This window comes from Periplaneta americana, chromosome 16 (genome assembly GCF_040183065.1).
Source record: "Periplaneta americana isolate PAMFEO1 chromosome 16, P.americana_PAMFEO1_priV1, whole genome shotgun sequence".
Taxonomy (NCBI): Eukaryota; Metazoa; Arthropoda; class Insecta; order Blattodea; family Blattidae; genus Periplaneta; species Periplaneta americana.
The window spans coordinates 153,849,953-153,856,147 of record NC_091132.1 but is presented as its reverse complement, the minus strand read 5'-3'; positions in this window follow the sequence as shown (position 1 = coordinate 153,856,147).

Genomic DNA, 6,195 nt, shown 5'->3' with positions numbered 1-6,195 from the left:
TTATTATTATTATTATTATTATTATTATTAAATGAAAGGGGATTTATAAAATCTCTAATACTAAGATGGACATGCTTTTGTTTATTTTAATTTTGTTGTATATTCCATCAATAGATTCAGCGTTGAAGTAGTTTCGGTGATTTTGGAAGTGAAAATCGTTGAATTTATAAGGGATTTTTTTGTGGATATGCAGTTATGGCATAACCTCGGTATAAAGAAAATTCGCTAAACTGGAGAATTTGTACGGTAGCTTTGAACCGTGCCGTTACGGTACGACGAAATTTAACTAAATACACATTGTCGGCAACATAAGGACATGACGTTGATCTGCGGCGTTGTTCGAAGAATTTCTTTTTCTCTCTATCTTCCTTTTTGAAATTACTGAGAGATGGCACCACTAGCGACAAGATGTATTTGCGTAAATATTGCGAGTTGATTATGTGTCTTAGGTGAAAGGCTCGCGACAGGAACAGATTTCCTGTGATGCAAGCGTGGACCTTTCGTGCAGTGGCAGCGTGATTCTTACTTGAATTTATTTTCGTGTGCAAGATTCCTTCTTGGTCCGGTTACACATCTTGCATATACGAATGTTAGGTTTGGTTAGTTTAGGTTTTTATTAACCAAGTCCGCGCATACGGAGCCAACCAAGATGATCCTGTCGGTCATGACCTTGTGATAGTTTTTGTTTCGTAATATTCATAAACAATAACATGATGAAAGTGCTGAATAATTTCATGGCCCCTAAAAGTTTTCTCCGTAAAAGACGAGGTATTTTCTCTAGACAGCAAATAAAACGGTAATCATAATTACGAAATTAACGTTTTGGCGAACATTAATAAGATATTTATTTTCCTTCATTTTAATGATATTCCCTAAAACACACGTTTTCCCCCCTTTATTTGGGTGTGATGACCTACTTTATGATATTACCACATCTGCATTTTCTTTTGGTGCATTCAAAACACCGTCGTTGCACTGCACAAACCTTGCGCTTGACTAATGCAGTGAATTATTTAAGAATATAGTCGCTAATTTTACTACTACCATTTCCATTCTCTCTTGTTTTTGACATCATAGACAAATAACGACTTAGTATGGCCTGGTGACTAGTGGCCCGCGTGCTACGTCGACAGTCGATGTTGGTGTACCGTGCGTAATATGCCATTTTATTTATTTTATTGGGTTATTTAGCCGGTGAAATGAGTCCGGGGTCCAGCACCGAAAGTTACCCAGCATTTGCTCATATTGGGTTGAGGGAAAACCCCGGAAAAAACCTCAACCAGGTAACTTGTCCCGACCGGGATTAGAACCCGGCCACCTGGTTTCGCGGCCACACGCGCTGACCGTTGCTCAAAAGGTGTGAACATTATGCAGTTGTTCCAGAAAATGTATTTAATAATAACATATCGAGATAAAAACGCTTCATAACGTTAAAAAATTCTATACAAAAAAATTATTTAATTGAAACCTTATTTTCTTCTAAGATACTCCATACTTCAAAGATACTGTTGTTAATAATAAAATGACGAGAGTGTCGGCACAGAATCATAAACCGTGTGAGATGGCCAAGAGCAGGTTGTATGAAAGCTTTCACAAAAATTAAAAAAGAAAAACTTGAAATTAAAAAAACTGTCCCTAGGTACAACAGCTTCCCCTATGTTGCTCTATCTTTCTGTCTCCCTTATTCTGCTTAGCAACCCATTGTCAAACTTGATAGTCAGAAGCTAACATCTCACAATACCCCGCGTGTTCAAATTTATCTGGAGTTAAACATTATACAGCATCTGAGCATCTGTTCAACACTCTTTGGCGATTTTCTGGCCCTTCTGTTGGCTACTCTGTATGCGGGCTGCCCCAGTCTCATTGTTCTTCGAGATAAATCTCCTGCATATATCTTTGAGCGGCTTCACAACTCCAGCGAATCACAGGACTGTAGCATTAACTAATTGCTGGATATCTCTATCAAAGGGAACATTGGCGGTTGGATAATTTAATTCTGAAATCGAATAGCTTGCCAGATATAAAAACAATGCATTTTTTATGTAATTACTTTCGAAAAAAACGTAATTTTATGTCAAACCATTACCTCCACAGAGTTATTACAAGTGTACAGGTTATAGCGCAGTGTTCGATCATTCCGGAAGAATAGCGCCATTGTTTGGAACGCCTACATCACTCATGACAAGGAGATACAAAAAGAAAACGAAAAACAAACATACCGTACATGGTTAAGCTCGTTCAGTAAAGCAAGTGTAAGTAATAAAAGAGAGACAAAAGATTGTGTTTCACGAAGACCACGCACAAATTATATTGAGAGTTTCAGAGTTCTTAATATTCCAGCATTCTTCCTCTTTTAACAGACAAAAAGCTGAGTCTTGAGCCCATTGATGAAGCGAAAACGGTCATTTAAGTCCCTGTAATACGGAATCCAGTAAAGATTTTCAGTAGCAATAACTCTTAAAAGTGACTTCAATACCTTTCCAACATTTCTTTCAGTTTGACCCCCCCCCCCCCACCCTAAAGTTAAAAAAAAGGGGGTTTTTCCTTACCAACTTTTGAAAGTGTAGGCCAAAATGTCTCATTTGAACAGATCACTTCGAAGTTACTATTTTTTTCTCTGTGTGTTTAAAAAAAGATTTCGATTTCGAATTTTTTTCTATGCTTTTCTCAGACATCTACCTAACAATCATAAAACATTACAGCGCGATTGATTATCTTAGGAGATACAACGTGATAAATATTTAACACACTGGAAAAATGATTTCTTCCTCCCTCTTGCTCCCGCATTGCAAATTCTCCTGAATGGCGATAAGTGGCATCCGACGTCCATACATGATACTAGTCCAAAAAATTACTGATTACCCTCCCTTCTCAAACCATGAAACTGCGTGCCTGAGATGCGTGATCATTACCCACTTCTCTCCTCACTCTTCTCTGATGATTTTCAGGCATCAGACGAATTATGTACTCATCACTGAAAACATTTCATTCCTTTGTTTCAAATCCCAATCCAAGCACTTCCTAGCCTGTTTCTCATGTCATGGTGGAGAGGGTTCACAGCTGCTGCTCGCAAAGATACCCTGGAGTGTAAGTTGTGCTTGTGTAGATGGTTTTGTTTCTCTCAGTAATTCCAGTTGCCCGCACTGAAGCATGGTGTAGCTGAGTTGCATTATTTTCTCGATTTCTATGAGGCGTTATTCACACGTAGTGGTCTTCGACTCTCGCGACAGATTTCCCTCATGTCAAGACTTGCTGACGAAAAAAGACTATCTTCTGTCTGTCAAAGAGCAGAAGCTCTCGTGCTACGCTATATATTGTTAACTTAACACAAAATCTGCTTCAAATCACGTTGTCAGTGAGAAAGTCACATGTCCATTAACTGAAATTGCTGTCAATCAAAGTGAGCAACAATGGCATATAACAGTCCATGGAGTGGGAATATCATGGGTGTTGCCGGTTCGAAAATGTTGCCAGGTGTTGCCGGTTGAAGAGAGGATAAATTTGTTTCGAGTGTTGTACTAATGTTTTACAAAGAAAAATACATTCCTTCTAAAAACAATATGCAATGGATAGAATTATACGAAGAATAAATTATAGGAATAGCAAGTAATAAATGTGGAAAAAATTATTGACATTACTTATTTGAAGATCTGTCAGAAGTTGTATTGTGCCTACTGTACTTCAATTCCTTTTGTCGATTCATTTCCAAGAATACGTTTTCAAATGATAGATGTTTCTGAAGTTTCCGAAGAATTTTTTTTCCCACTGATAATACGGAGAGAGCAGTTAGCCTATTCTGAACTTGGGTATTGCATAGATGGGTATGGATTCTCCTGAGAGCAGAAAGTGAGCGTTCTGCTGAAGCGCTACTCGCAGGAGTTGTGAAAATCAGTTCAGTGAGCATTTTCTCTTGTGGCAAAGCATCTATAAGTCCGATCTTATACAAAGCTGCATGAAACTCGTAAATCTCTTTATTTTGAAATTCAAGAGACGAATATACATTTAACACAGTTCAATTTTTAAGCGAATCATGTTGAAGTATTGCCCATAATGTTTAAGTAATCCATTAAACTTTTGTTCTTGGAAAGCCTTGTCATACTTATCATTTTTCGTACTATGAAGTATAGTAAAAAATTGTAATTGCTCAATGTACGAGAATCTACTAGTCAGTTGTGTGATTATTGTATCGATGATCTCGTATAATAATCAACGCTAAGATGCTTTCATTTCATTCCGTCCATATCCATTCTCAGTCTCTTTTTTGCAGTCCCTTGCTATTCATCAGATTGAAATTTCGACCAAAACGACTCATGGAAATGTTCATGCAACGAACTCAGATGGTTCCTTAGGCATCTATTTTTTTTTTCTTGCAGAAACCAATATCATAATTTCTTTTCTGCAAATTTGTTGAACAAAGAATCCGACTGTGGGAACACATATGAAAAAACCAAAAGCAAAAATCTAAATTAAAACTCGAAAGAGTATGAAAATAAACCGTTGCACTACACTACATCACAATCCCATGTCTTCACCTACCACCATTGCCTGAAATAGTGTTACAAGTTCACTTTTGAAGTGAAAAATCACATCTATCATTCTCCTTCTATAGTTCCATCTGGTGGCGGATACTGATGGGAGGGGTTTATTTTCCCTCATCATTTAGAACTTTTGTTCTTTTCGGTGATTTTTGTAAAAATGAAAACCATCCTGTAACTGTCTGAAAAAAATATTTAACACTGTTTAATATGACTAGTTGATTGTTGCAAAACTAAATTAATCTTGTGAGCGTAACAGTGGACAAACATGGCCTCTTTGTATTTTTCTCGAACTATTGTTTGTAAACCGTTGTGCTCACCAGCCATCACGGTTGCCTCATCATTAGTTTGTGCCCCAAGTTTATCACCATATTTATATTCCTACATGTCCGTCCGTCTGCCAATGATTACTGGACCGTCTTCCTAACTAAGGTAATGATATTTTACTGAAACGAAAAGGCACTCGAGAAGAAACGTGGATCCATTACTTTTTAACCCCAAAGCAAACACCAGAGCATGGAATAGAAACACCCCGAATGTCCAGTCAAAATGAAATTCAAGAGTCAACCCTAGTTTGAAAATTAGATGCTCACACGTTTCTGGGACTCACAAGGACCAGTAATGCAACATTACTTAGAGAAGGGCTCAACAATAAATAGTGCACGATATACTGAAGTGTTGTGCAACTAGGTGAAGTTTGCAATTCAAAACAATTGCCGATGCCTATTGTCCGAGGTTTTCTGTTGTGTTGTATTGTATTGTATTTATTAACATTCCATGGTATTCATACATGCTTACAGCTAGAATATGGAACAAGTCAAAAAACTTAATACTATTATAAAATCTTAATTTATAGTCACAGTCTAGATAAAATATAGACGAGATTTACAATATAGTCTACTAGTACAACACATAGTTTTAGTATCAATTTCATGAAGCGTTATTGAATGTCATGAATTCACCTACAGAATAGAAGGCGTAAGAAATTAGATACTTCTTTAATTTGGCCCTAAATAATTTTATGTTTTGAGTTTCATTTTTTATATCGATAGGGAGGCTATTAAAAATTTTTACTGCCATATAACGCACTCCTTTTTGATAGCACGATAAACTTGCCGATGGAGTATGAAAGTAATTTTTTTGACGTGTATTTATGCTATGAACTGTTGAATTAGTTACAAAGTTTTCACGATTACATACAAGGAAGATTATTAATGAAAATATATACTGACAAGCCATGGGCATTATTTGTAGTTTTTTTTAAATAGTCATATACGATTCCTTAGATTTGGCGCCTACTTTTATTCTAATTACTCTTTTTTGTAATAGAAATATATTATTACTATCTGTGAAATTTCCCCAGAATATTATTCCAAAACTCATTACCGAGTGGAAGTATGCAAAGTATATTGTTTTTAAGGTATTGATATTTACTATCTTTTGCATAGATCTAATAGCAAAACAAGCTGAATTTAGTTTGGGGGTAATTTCTTTAATATGATTTTTCCAATTTAACACATTATCGATTTTTAAGCCAAGAAATTTGGTTGTTGTTGTTTCTAATAGGGATCTATTATTAATTATTGCGCTAGAAATTTGCGACGTTGAATTTGGACAGGATTTAAATTGAATTATGTTAGTTTTGTAACAATTTAATACT